The following is a 14478-nucleotide window of genomic DNA, read 5'->3' as shown; positions in this document are numbered from 1 at the left end:
CCTATAGAAATCATTTAAAGCCACATGCACGTTATGAGAGGGCTGTTTTAATTAAAACTAGAAAGTGTAACTGTTATTCACTTAACCAAGCACATGTAAACTCAATATGCTGAGAGCAAAGAGGGAGATAGGGCCCCGCTGTCAATCACTCCTCACACTATTGAGCTTTTCCTCCCCCCATCTTTCCCTATATCACCCACTGACATATAGACCATGAATGGAGGTCAGTCCGTGCAATGATTATTAGTTAAGATTAATCTATTTTTTAATGTAAGAGAAAGGTTGCATCTTCCAGTAAGATGCTAGATTGAATACACCCATTTACCTTCAGTATCTCCTAAATCTCCATTAAAACAGGAACAAATAGACCTTTTAAGTCATAAGTCATGATTATGTAAATGTCAAGAGAAGAGATGACAGCAAAATCATTTTGGAAGCTGGAAAGTAAAAGGATGGATATGAAATGACTCAGTTATCTCATAAAAGTGGAATCCTAAATCAACAGTGAGGAGAGGCAATGAACAATCCAGGTTACATAGCAGCAGCCTTCAAAGTTTTTAAAATGTTGAAAATCAGGGGTAAAAAACTGCTTATGAAAACAGATGAATTCCCAGATTTTTCCTCAACTCCACACAGATGCAACTGCTTCTCTTCCACCAAACACCAGTGTCCTCTTCAGACCAGTAAAGCAGAGAGTAAGGAGAATCAGGCACAGTTCAGGTCACAGAGGGTTTCACGATGAAGGGGGGGGGGGGTTTGAGAGGCAGTTTACCTGCAGAATGGGGGAAACCTTGCTTCTACTCCACTAGTTCCAGGATCCAGGCCTGTCCCTTCCAGGTGTCAGCAGGCAGGACGTCAGGAGATCCTCTCCTGGGGAATATAATCAGCATAAAGGAAAGGTGAAAATAAAAAAAAGAAAAGAAAAGGTGAAAATATATACAATTGGATTTTCTCAGAGAAAGAAGAGGCCCAGTCAGAGGTACTGCAGCGAAGCCCACAGTCAACAACTCCCAAAGCAGGGGTACAGAGCTTCCAGACAGCTTTTCAGGGTCTCAAATATAAGCAAACAGTGAGAAGGTCCTGGATAGCTGAAGAAAACCTCGGGCATGAAAGTTCCAAAGAAGCAAAAAGAAAGCAGAAAGCTGCAGGAAACAGGGACTATGCAAGAAGAAGGAAAACACAGGAAAGGAAACTATCATTAATATATTCAGAGGAAAACAAAGGAATTGCATTCATGGAATATGAATATCCTTTTATTTCTCATAACATAGATATGTTGTTTTATTTTTGCTTTTTTTTTTACAAACAAATGTAGCATACGATATGCTGCCTTGTACACTCCTTTTTTTAATTTTAATTTTTTTAATTTTAATTTTTTAATAAATTTACACCCTCTTCACATATTTATCTGACCCGCTGCCTCCAGCAACTACTAATCTGTTCTCTGCATCTATGAGCTTGTTCTTTTGTGTGTTTTTGTATTTGTGGTTTTTTTTTTTTAAAGATTCTACTTGTGAGAGAGATCATGTATTTGTCTTTCTCTGACCTATTTCAGTTAGCACAATGCCCTTGATCTCCATCTGGTTGTCACAAATGGCAAGATTTTGTTCATTTTTTTGTGGCTGAGTAATAGTCCACTGTGTACATTTACCACAATTTCTTTATCCATTTACCCACCAATGGACACTTAGGTTGTTCCCATATCATTGCTGTGGCAAATAATGTTGCAATGAACACAAGCATAATATTTCTTTTTGAGTTAGTGTTTTCATTTTCTTTTGATAAATACCCCAAAGTAGAATTGCTACGTCATGTTGTAGTTCTATTTTAATTTTTTGAGGATCTTGAATACTGGTTTCCATAGTGGCTGCACCAATTTACGTTCCCACTGTCAGTGCACAAGGGTTCCTTCTTCTCCACATCCTCACCAACACTTATTATTTCTTGTCTTTTTGATAATAGTTATACTAAAAGGTATGAGGTGATAGCTCATTGTGGTTTTGATTTGTATTTCCCTGATAATTAATGATATGGAGCATCTTTTCATGTGCCTATTGGCCATTTGTAAGTTTTCTTTGGGAAAATGTCTGTTCAGACCTGCCCTTTTCTTTTTTTTAGAATTTATTTATTTATTCATGAGACACACACACACACACACACACAGAGAGAGAGAGAGAGAGAGAGGAAGAGACATAGGAAGAGGGAAAAACAGGAGGGGAGCCTGATGCAGGACTCGATCCCAGGACCCCAGGATCATGCCTTGAGCCAAAGGCAGATGCTCAACCGCTGGGCCACCCAGGTGCCCCCTTCTGCCCAGTTTAAAATCAAATTGTTGATTTTAAAAATAAAATTGGTGTTTTTTGCTATTGAGCTGTATGAAATCTTTATATGTTTCGGTAAATAGCCTTTTATCAGAAATACAATTTGAAAATATTTTATCTCGTTTAGTAGGTTGTCTTCATTTTTTTTATGGTTTCCTTTGCTGTGCAGAAACTTTTTAGTATGATGTAGTCCTACTTATTTATTTTTGCTTTTGTTGTTTTTGCTTTTGGTGTCAGATTGAAGAAATTATCACTAAGCCCTATGTCAAATAACTAACCATCTATGTTTTCTTCTAGGAGTTTTATGGTTTCAGGTCTTATGTCCAAGTTTTTAATCTATTTGGAATTAATTTTTGTGTATGCTGTAAGATTGTGGTAAAATTTTATTGTTTTGCATGTGGCTGTCCAGTTTTTCCAACACCATTTATTGGAGAGTCTGTCCTTTCCACATTATATATTCTTGGCTCCTTTGTCATAAATTAATTGGCTATATCTATGTGGGTTTATTTTGGGGCTCTCTATTCTGTTACACTGATCTGTGTCTATTTGTATGCAAATAGCATACTATTTTAATTGCTGTAGATTTTTAATATAGTTTGAAATCAGGCAGCATGATGCCTCCAGTTTTGTTCTTTCTCAAGATTACTGTGACTATTCAGGTTTTTTTTTTTTTTTTTTTTTTTGTGGTTCCATACAATTTTAGGATTGTTTGCTCTTGTTTTTGAAAAATGTCATTGGAATTTTGATATCAAATTTTCATCAAAACTGTAGATTGTTTTGGGTAGTTTGGGTCCTAAAGATAGTTTTGAGTAGTATCAATTTTAACAATATATAGTCTTCAATATACAGATGTTTCCCATCCTTGGTTTAATTTATTTCTAGATATTTTATTTTTGGGGGCAATTATAAATGATGTAGTTTTCTTTGTTTCTCTTTCTGACATTTCATTTTAGTGTATAGAAATGCAACAGATTTTTGCACATGGATTTTGTATCCTGCAGTGTTGCTGAATTTTTTTATTAGTTCTAACAGTGTTTTGATGAAGTCTTTAAGGTTTTCTATATATAATAACATTTCATCTACAAATAGTGACAGTTTTACTTCTTTTTGATTTTTTTTTTTAATTTTTATTTATTTATGATAGTCACAGAGGGAGAGAGAGAGAGAGGCAGAGACACAGGCAGAGGGAGAAGCAGGCTCCATGCACCGGGAGCCCGATGTGGGACTCGATCCCGGGTCTCCAGGATCGCGCCCTGGGCCAAAGGCAGGCGCCAAACCGCTGCGCCACCCAGGGATCCCTTCTTTTTGATTTTGGATGGCTTTTTCTCCCTTACTTAATTGTTCTGGCTGGGATTTCCAATACTATATTGAATAGAAATGGTGAGAGCAGGCAACCTTGTTTGTTCCTGATCTTAGGAGAAAGACTTTAAGCTTTTTATCTTTGAGTATGATGTTAACCGTGGGCTTGTCATATATGGTCTTTTTGATGTTGAGATATATTTCCTCTGTACCCACTTTATCATAAATTGATGTTGAATTTTGTTAAACATGTTTTCTACATTTATTGATATGATCATATTATTTTTATAAATTTTACCTAATAATGGTATATGATTTTTTTTAACGTATTCTTTAATTTGGCTTGCTACAATTTTGTTGAGGATTTTTGCATCTATGTTCATCTTGGATAGTGATGTGTAATTATCTTTTTTTTTTTGTAGTGTCCTTGAATGGTCTTGGTATTAGGGTAATGCTGGCCTAGTAAAATGAGTTTGGAAGATTCTCTCCTCTTCTATTTTTTGGAAATTTGAGAAAGATTAGCATTGATTATTCTTTTAATGTTTGGTAGAATTTATCAATGAAGCCATTTAGTCCTGGACTTTTTTGGTTGAGAGACTTTGGATTACTGACTCAATCTCCTTACTAGTAATCTGTCTGTTCACATTTTCTATTTCATCATGATTCAGTGTTGGTACAATGTGTGACTCTAGGAATTTATCCATGAGTGGCATTCTTTAAAAGAGGACCAAGAAGACAAAAAATAAAATATGAATATAAATAAAATAAATATATAAAATGTAGTTAAAAAGATATAAAAATATATCGTAAATGGAAAATCTAGTAGAAAAATGGCAAGAAACAAAGTAAGAGAATCATAGGAAATTTCAGAAAAAGAATAGAGGAAACTGAGGAGACTACATCAAAAATTGAAGGAAATTTCCATAGTGTAAGAATGTAATCCCACTGGGTGCCAGCCAAGAGTTGAAACACACATTGAGAAGGTTATTGATAGTTCAGAATATTATGAGAAAAGAGAAAATCCTAAAAATTTTCAGAAAAATGACAACACTGATTCATTAAAAAAGATAAAAAATATGAATGCTTAAAGACTTCTCTATAGCAACACTGGAAACTCAAACAATCGGAAAAGGATGCCTTCAACATTTGGCATGATGTTTATTTTCAAACTTGAAATCAATATCCAACCAAGCTATCAATGAAGTAGGAAGACTGACTGAAGTTGAGATAAATCTTTGCAGATCCAGAGAGAAAAATGCTCGGAGTTAGGACAGGTTAGGAACGTCCTGGAAGACATGCTCTAAGACAATGAAATGGGTAGAATATTTGATGTAGATTAAGTATCTTACTTGATTGTTCTGAGAGAAGATTTAAACAACCATGGAATGTTTGGAGTCATTTAGTGGTTATACAGAAAACCAAGCGAAACTTACCAAGCAAGCCAGGAGGGGTAGAGCAGGAGTACGGAACAGGAAAAATAATATAGGTCATATTTCTCAGAAGTTCATGGATTTCTACTCGACAACATTCTAAATGTTGAACTCCGCTCTAAGTAGGATTATCACGTAGCTGTAATAGGAGGAGGATGGGGACATGAAGTTTAAGTGTGTTGGGTGGTCGAGTGTATCAACGAAAGCTAAATCCTCATCATCTAACAGTGGAAATCTAACCATAATGCCTACAACTGAGAAATCAATATGTGATACCAGATGGATCTAATGCAAGTAAATATCCAAAAAGAGCTAGATTTTAACCTGGCTTTTTGGCAAGCAGAAAATGATTAGTGATATTTCTTACAAGTCGTCTCACATTATTATTCAACCATAAATAGAAACCCTAACGGTTTCATGCCACTGTCCCCCCAGTGAGTTGTCTTGTACAGCGTTGGAGACCCCAGGCTTAGCCCCCGTGGTTCACGGATGGAGTGTTGAGTAAGCCCCTGGGTCTGCACCCCTAACCACCAGGTAGCAATAGTGAGGCATCCCTGTTCTTCGTACCACATTAATTTCTGAATACTTTCTGCACTAAGGGGTCTACAATTCTTTCATATATTGGAAAGACTTTTTATGGTTGTAGAAGATACAAAAAGTATCAAGAAGGCAGAAGATATCCCCAATCCCATTGTTAATATTTTGACATATTTCAGTTTAGTCTATTCCTGGGCATTTTATGTGTGTGGACATAGTTTTATCATAAAAACTACATCCTTGTGTATATTTAATTTCACATAAGTCCTCTGTTGTGAAACAGTATAAAACAAGCATTTTCCCATTCACAGTGTGTCCATGGCAATGCCCTTCGGTCACCTTAGCACAGGAGGTTCCCTCTAGCCATGCCATCCCCGACTGCCTCATCCCCTACAGCTTCATTCCTCTAGATGTTTTGCTTCTCCTCCCTTCTTGGGTAGGAATCTTTTTTTCTCTCCAAAACTCTTGGGAAAAGATATACCACACACATGCACACACACAGACACACACACACACAAACACCAAATTCCTCCTCCACTTATGGAAAAATGTCGTGTTTATTCTGTTGTCCTGATATCTGCAAACACATGCTCTTAACTTCCCAAATGATTTATTCCAGATCCCTTTGGGCCTAGGTCAAACTCTTGGTCTCAGGTTGAAACTAGTGTCTTAGGCAAAAGACTAATCTGTTGATGATCCACCCTTCCTTTGTTTTTGTAGTTTCTGTACTAATAGTTGGCTCAATTAACGGCTCATCTCAGGCTTTCCTAAGAGCTCTATTATTCTGCCATTGACCTTCCCAACTGTCTCTCTGGTCCTCGGTCTTTACCCCTTACTACAGCATCATCTCTTCAACCAGCCCAGCAATCACATGCCCTAAGCGAAAAACCGTAATAGAGCTGACCAGAAGACGTTCATGTTTACTGGCAAGATAATACAGACATTGCCCTCGATCCCACCTCCCAACGCCTGCACTTACTCCTCAACATGTATTATGGTATATTAGCATTACAATTTACTGCAGAATTTAAATTCACCCTGAACTTTTAATGTGTTTCTAAATTGTAATATTTGCATAAATATCACCTAATATATGTCTTAAAGGTCTATACATAGGAAAAAGTATGAGAAATCCACAAAGGATAAAGCATGGCAAATATATTAGTATTTTCTTATTTTGATTCTTTAATTTTGTATCTACCCATACCTTTTAATCATTATGTTTTATATACACATATATATGCATATGCATATATTTGCAATTAAGAAAGTTTAAGTGTGGTGAGAATGTACATTACATCTTTAAGTTCCCCTTCTTATGTTCAGTTTAATAATATCCAAATTATATATCACTTCCTGGTTTCTGTTGCTTTTTTCTACAGTAAAATAGTTAATATTTAAGCCCCAAATTTCAGTTGCCACTTAGTACTACACTATAAGAATTTTTAAACTTATTTTGCTATTTTATTTACATACCATTTGTTTTTCAAGTTTTCAATGGAAACTGTTACCATGGAAAATATAAAACATTCCCATGTATGAAATATAAGACAAACAAGATATTTATAAATTAATTTGTTTGGGGTGAAGAGTAGACACCCCAGGGAGCTAACTTTTAAATTAATTAGAACATAAAAGGCAAATTATAATCCAATGCACCTGACCCTACTATGCTAGGTCATTCCCACATCCATGATGGCTTTCAGTGAGTACTAAATACTTCCTTTCCAAAAAAAAATATTAAAAAAAATAAATAAATACTTCCTTTCCATGATTTCTTAAAAAGATCCTTCAGTGTATATATCACAGACAGCATACCTCTCTGTATGAAACAGGGTGATTCTTCTATTTGTATATTTTTAAATAAGGACAGATCGTAAATAGACAAGAATTGATACATGAAGAAATATAAGGAGGCTATTACAGTAACCCAAATCAGAGGTGATGTTGATTTATTCCAAAGTGATAGCGATGGAGATGAACATGAAATAGTCCAGACACATTTATATAGATAAAATTGACCCAATTTGGTGGGAAGGAAGAGAATGCTCTCAGGGAGGACAAGCAATATAGTATAGTGGCTGAGGGTATGAATTCTAAAGCAAGACTACATGGTTTCAAAATCCAAGTCTGCCATTTCCAGACTCTGTGACCTTGGGCAAGCCCCTGAACTTTACTCTGTCTCATATTTTCATGTGTAAAATGTGATAAATACAGCGCTAACCTCATTCCACTGTAAGAATAACATGGATTAAATTGTTTATTTACTTTGAACTTAGAATAGTGTTTATTATATACGGAGCACACTGTGTTTGTAATTATAATGATGATGATGCTATTAGCTTATATAGGTGATCCTAAAGAAGAACTACATTTGAGGAAGAAAATAATGGGTTTGGTCTTGAACATTTTGGGAGTGGAGTTTTATTTAAGATATTCAAGTTATGTTAAATAGTCAATTGGATATATAGGTCTAAAAGGAGAAGTCTGGGCTGAAGACCAGAATTGATGGTATGGTGTATCTACAGGCATTAAATCAGTGAAAATATATGAGATTTCCTAAGGGTAAATACTTCAGAAAAAAGAGGTAGCCGTGACAGAGTTTCATGAAACTCCAGTTTTCAGGAAGGATAAATGAAAATGAATTGGCAAGGTAAATAGAGAAACAAGCAGAGATGTGGGAGAAAAACCAGAAGAGTGAGATATCACAGAAGCCCCAAGAAGAGTTTTACAGCAGGAAGAAGTGGTTAACTCTTCTGGGTACTGTCAAGAGGTCTACAAGACTGAGACTGAGAAGTATGTGTTGGGTTTAGTAGTACATTGATAATCAAAGCAAGTGCGGTTGGGGTGGCCTGAAGGGACGGAAGCCAGATTGGAGTGGTTAAAGGAACAGAGTCAGTGAATGTAGACGACTCTTTTGCGTAGTTTGTGAAAATGGAGGTGAGGTAGGGCCGTGGTTTAATTGAGAAGAAGGTAACAAAGGCCGCCATTTTCTCTTTTGTAAAGATGACTTGAAAATGATGAAATGTTGGTGGCATGAAGCCAAATATTAAGCAAAGGACCACATGATGTGTAAACTTTTTTCTTGTTGAACAGAACTCAGACACAGGAACCAAGTACCGAACAAAGAAGGACCACATGATGTGTAAACTTATGTGCTTGTGTATCGCTTACTCTTCTACCATTGGTGGACTCACAACGATCACAGGCACTTCTACCAACTTGATCTTCTCTGAGCATTTCAATACGTAAGTAAAATGATTGGATCGTTGATTAAATAAATAGGCAGCACATAACTTATGAGGCTTATTCTTCACTGATTCAGAGAATCAGGAACGGAAATTGCTGTACTGAGTTAACCTTTTTTTTTTTTTCATCAGGACATCTATAGGTCTAGAGACCTTCCCTTCCACTAAGAGTTAAATATGGAGGGTGTAGTGAATTAACAGGTGCCTTAAGATTCCCCAAATCAGCTCACAATAGATAGTTATGTCTGGCGGACCATTCTAATCAAATGGGAAGACTTTTCTTGTTACAAATAATACTGTGAATGATAGTTAACTAATGTGAATAGGGATTATCTGGGTAGGAAAATTTATGTAGGGTTCGGGAACTAGCATTTAAACATAAAAGATGAGAATTGCGCACAAAGGTGCTTATTACAGAAGTCTTGCCTAGAATTCAAAAAGATTTGAAGGATTGGGCAATTGCAAGAAATGTCAGTGATAAAGTATTCTAAGGACAGACATAGGACTCTAAATATAAGTTTGCAACCATGATGTTCATCTATTAGAGAACATGGGGAATCTGTGGGTAGAGTCAAATAACTTGGGTTAAAAAATCTGTAATTTTCAGCCACTTACTTTGTGAATTTGAACAACAAAAAGTGAATTACTCTCCCAAGACTTAAATTTTTCATATCTAAAACAGTCACAATTCAGATGATTATTGTGAGACTTAAATGAAGTAAACCATGTAAAAATACTTGATGCTATTTCTGAGAGCTATTGTAAGAATTACTGATATAATAGTTTGAAAGTCCATGCTTTCACGTGAGGACTCAAACTGAATTCTACACCCGCGGTGTGTTTTCAAATACTAACAGGACAGATGATCAGAGTTCCAGCAAGGTGGGCCACATTAAGGATGCCCTGGAACAGGATGTACGTCTTTTCACAAAAAGACTAGGGTTCAGAGTCAGGAAGACTACATTCTTCAAAGCAGATTCACAGATTTTATGACCTTTCTAAAATTATTTGCAAAATGTTGTGCATGCATAGCTTTTCTCGGGAACCTAAGACAAAAAAAAAGTCACACTCCATTGTCCTAAAAAGAACAAGAACTGTGTGCAAAGAGCAGTGGGCTAGCAGCTGAAGACCGTCTAATACAGACCTCCATGTGTATTTATTGTTTCCACGATTGCACGTCCATCACGCATGCTCCAGCGGCCAACGTCGATAGGAACCTTAAAATGGCATCTGGTTTATTAAGTGGGAGACTTCTGAAGCTCTCTGTGTCGGAGAGGATTTATCTAATGTGTCTCCTAATTCAAGACAGGAGATGTACTTGATCTCTTTCTGAAAACTAGACTTCCATCCTTTTTCATGAGTCCAGAAATCCCCAGAAAGAGATTCCACATTTTGGTCTTCTCTGCAAATCTTTTTCTAAAATGTAGACCAAAATTTTATTGTTTTACTCTTGGTGTTAGAGAACTGCTGGTTTCCACCATTCTCATGAGATCGATGTTGTTGCAGTAATCCATGCTGACTTGCCCTTTGTCTGCGGTCTTGCACAATGTATCAACCAAATTTTCTTTCTTTTATTTATCTGTTCCCTTGATTCTTTGGATGCAGTAATCCATTTGCAATGACAGATTGGGAGCATTGCAGCACTTTAAGCAAAATGTTTCAGTAACTATTTTCCCTAATTATCTAATCTTCCAATTCTCCTATTCATGGGAATTTGGCCAAATATTCTTTAATTTAGAAAATGCTTAATATGTACTTGAAATTTAGTGAAGTTTTTTCTTCAAAAGTTTGCTTTAGGGATCCCTGGGTGGCGCAGCGGTTTGGCACCTGCCTTTGGCCCAGGGCGCGATCCTGGAGACCCGGGATCGAATCCCACGTCAGGCTCCCGGTGCATGGAGCCTGCCTCTCCCTCCGCCTGTGTCTCTGCCTCTCTCTCTCTTTCTGTGACTATCATAAATAAATTAAAAAAATAATAATAAAAAAAAAAATTAAAAAAAAAAAAAAACAAAAGTTTGCTTTAACATTAGAGAATTATACACAAACAGAAAGAAACTCAAAGTATCCCTTCCTGATAGAAAATACTAGAATAGAGGGGGAAAACAAACTTATATGAGGAAATATGATTGATCCTATTAAACAAGCCAGATATTTAACCCACTTTTTATTAAACATTGGCCCCAAGATACAACCACATCTCAAAGCAACAGTGGAATGAAATGCATTCAATTTCATTGGAAAAAGTGCCAAGAACTTAGAAATACAGGGAAAAAATATTTATATTCTTTGTCAAGATGTTTGGACCTGGAAAGAAATTGCCCTTTGTTTCCAAATCTTATGCACGTCCACCTTTTCCTCTTGACACTGCTTGCCATCCTTTTTAAAGCAGTATCGAGAGTCATTTTGTATAATTTCATTTGGATCTTGCCTAACTCCATGGGTGCATGAATCCTAAGAATCAGTGACTTGACATCTAGGGAAAGGTGCTATCTTACAAACAGTGGGAAGAGGGGAACGGATTTCAAAGCCTTTGTTTATCCATCTATTCACCTATCACTTGCAGATATAAAATGTATCATGTTTATTGACCGAGTGAATGGGTAAAGGTTTATTTTTATTTGCACTGAATAAAATTTAGCTTCCTCAGAATAAACATTTGTTCTAGGACTGATGATGTGCAAGCAAGGCACTGTTGTGAATTCTTTTGGAGAATGAAAAAAATGAAACTTGCCAGGAAGCTTTGAGATTCTCTCTGGGTTCTAGACAAAATGTACATCTGTGAAAACCATTAAAAATTTTAAAACATAATAACGTTTGGTTTTTCACATGGAGGCCAGTAGGTAGGTGGTATGTGTTGGATTCCACCTGCTCCGCAGTACACACTTACTCTATATGCCCTTGCTGTGAGGGCAGCATATGGAGGTGAGTAAAGCACAGATTCTGGGCTTAACTGCCTTTGTTGAAATCCCAGCTCTTCCATTTCCAAGCTGGGTGATCTTAGACTACTTACTCTCTTTAAGCTTCTTACCTTGCCAGAAAAATGGAATATTAATAACTCTCTTTTAGAGAATTGTTTAAAGTTTTTATTAAAAAATAAATAGCACTTTAAAATCGTGCCTATCTCAGAGAATATGCTCAGTAAATGTTGGTTATTACTATGAGATTTGAGAAAGTTGATGTTCATCTAGCAGACTGAAGTTCGGACTATGGTCATTCAAACCCCAAAGTCTGTCTCCCTAAAAAATCACCTCCTTAGAAACATAATTGAATATACACCCCAAAAGGGGACTGTAGCTGTATGCAGCACCCTTCAAACACTAGAGATTTGTGCAACATGGCTCAATCCTAAGAGGTAAACACCACATTTATGGAGAAAGTGAATGCAAATATTCATAAAATGAAAGCACAAAAAGTTTGTAACCATTTCTTTTTTTTTCCCTCAAGGCAGTAAAAGAGCCTGTGGATTTTTTTTTCTTTCTTTTTTTTTTTCCTTTACCTTTTTTTGCACTGTTTAAATAACAATGTGCAGATTGATTGGCATTCCAAGAGTCTGGGGATAGGAGACCATTTAGGAGTCTGCTACCAAAGTGCTGACAAGTGACAAGGGGCAGAACTAAACTAGTTATGAAGTGATAGGATTTAGACTCAAGATAATGTACAGGCAGAAGGTGGTGAGTAATCAGGTGTGAGGATTTAAGGGCCATGAGGCGTTAGGGCAAGTCTGGGATTTTTGCCGATCCAGCTAGATAGATGGTGATGCCACGAACTTTTAGGTTCATTGAAGAAATTAACAAATTTGATTTTAGATATCTCGGGATGGCTGCTCAGAGCCTATGCATGGGTTTTTATTTTTTTTAAATTTTTTATAAATTTATTTTTTATTGGTGTTCAATTTGCCAACGTATAGAATAACACCCAGTGCTCATCCCGTCAAGTGCCCCCCTCAGTGCCCACCACCCAGTCACCCCCACCCCCCGCCCACCTCCCCTTCCACCCCCCTAGTTCGTTTCCCAGAGTTAAGAGTCTCTCATGATCTGTCTCCCTCTCTGATATTTCCCACTCATTTTTTCTCCTTTCCCCTTTATTCCCTTGCACTATTTTTTATATTCCCCAAATGAATGAGACCATATACTGTTTGTCCTTCTCTGATTGACTTACTTCACTCAGCATCATACCCTCCAGGTCCATCCATGTTGAAGCAAATGGTGGGTGTTTGTCGTTTCTAATGGCTGAGGAATATCCCACTGTATACAGAGACCACAGCTTCTCTATCCATCATCTGTCCATGGACACCGAGGCTCCTTCCACAGTTTGGCTATTGTGGACATTGCTGCTAGAAACATCGGGGTGCAGGTGTCCCGGCATTTCATTGCATCTGAATCTTTGGGGTAAATCCCCAACAGTGCAATTGCTGGGTCGTAGGGCAGGTCTATTTTTAACTCTTTGAGGAACCTCCACGCAGTTTTCCAGAGTGGCTGCACCAGTTCACATTCCCACCAACAGTGTAAGAGGATTCCCCTTGCTCCGCATCCTCTCCAACATGTGTGGTTTCCTGCCTTGTTAATGTTCCCCATTCTCACTGGTGTGAGGTGGGATCTCATTGTGGTTTTGATTTGTATTTCCCTGATGGCAAGTGATGCGGAGCATTTTCTCATGTGCTTGTTGGCCATGTCTATGTCTTCCTCTGTGAGATTTCTCTTCATGTCTTTTGCCCATTTCATGATTGGATTGTTGGTTTCTGTGCTGTTGAGTTGAATAAGTTCTTTACAGATCTTCGATACTAGCCCTTTATCTGATGTGTCATTTGTAAATGGCTTCTCCCATCTGCAGGTTGTCTTTGAGTTTTGTTGACTGTATCCTTTTGCTGTGCAGAAGCTTCTTATCTTGATGAAGTCCCAATAGTTCATTTTGCTTTTGTTTCTTTTGCCTTCGTGGATGTATCTTGCAAGAAGTTGCTGTGGCCGAGTTCAAAAGGGGTGTTCCCTGTGTTCTCCTCTAGGATTTTGATGGAATCCTGTCTCACATTGAGATCTTTCATCCATTTTGAGTTTATCTTTGTGTTGCACGGGGTTTTTAGTAGGCATTTGCAAATGGAGTGGAAAACTTTGAGGGCTATGTATATATAAACCCAGAAATTAGCGTCTTGAATGTAGAAATGGTCACGTAGAGAGAAGAAAGTTGAAAGAACCAAGACATGAATAGATTCTTGGGAACTATTGACAAGAAAGAAGTTGAGAAAAGTTTATCAAAGTGGGTGGAGAACCACGGGCATGGGGTGTTCTGAGGGCTAAATGAGACCTTTTTCAGAATGGAGGATGAGTTGGAACAAGCCGCGCGGTGGAAGGGTCAAGGGGGACCGTGGCTAAGGGAAGGCTCCTTTCTCATGGGCGCCCTCCCGTAAGACGTGGGAGGTGGGGCAGAGCCAGGCCTGGGAGAAGGAAGATGTGAGCAGTAGGGAGGGAAACAGCTAATTGGAATGATTTCCTGTGACGCTGAGGAAGCAAAGAAGAAAAGAGCAGAGCGTGGTGTGCCCAGAGGCGGAGAGCCCTCGCGGACAAGGAGGACGTCAGTTTTGTGTTACGCTCAGGAAGGAAACTGTAAAACAGATACGTGACGTTTTGAGAAAGAGAGAGAGAGAGAAGGAAA

At 37.6% G+C, this 14478-nt stretch overlaps 1 pseudogene; it reads left to right on the top strand.

The window, feature by feature from the left end:
* Nucleotides 1-14478, top strand: part of LOC140596745 (solute carrier family 13 member 1-like) — a 96761-nt pseudogene that overhangs the window by 39542 nt on the left and 42741 nt on the right.

This window comes from Vulpes vulpes, unplaced genomic scaffold, assembly GCF_048418805.1.
Source record: "Vulpes vulpes isolate BD-2025 unplaced genomic scaffold, VulVul3 u000000703, whole genome shotgun sequence".
Taxonomy (NCBI): domain Eukaryota; kingdom Metazoa; phylum Chordata; class Mammalia; order Carnivora; family Canidae; genus Vulpes; species Vulpes vulpes.
This window is presented reverse-complemented; position numbering and strand designations above follow the sequence as displayed.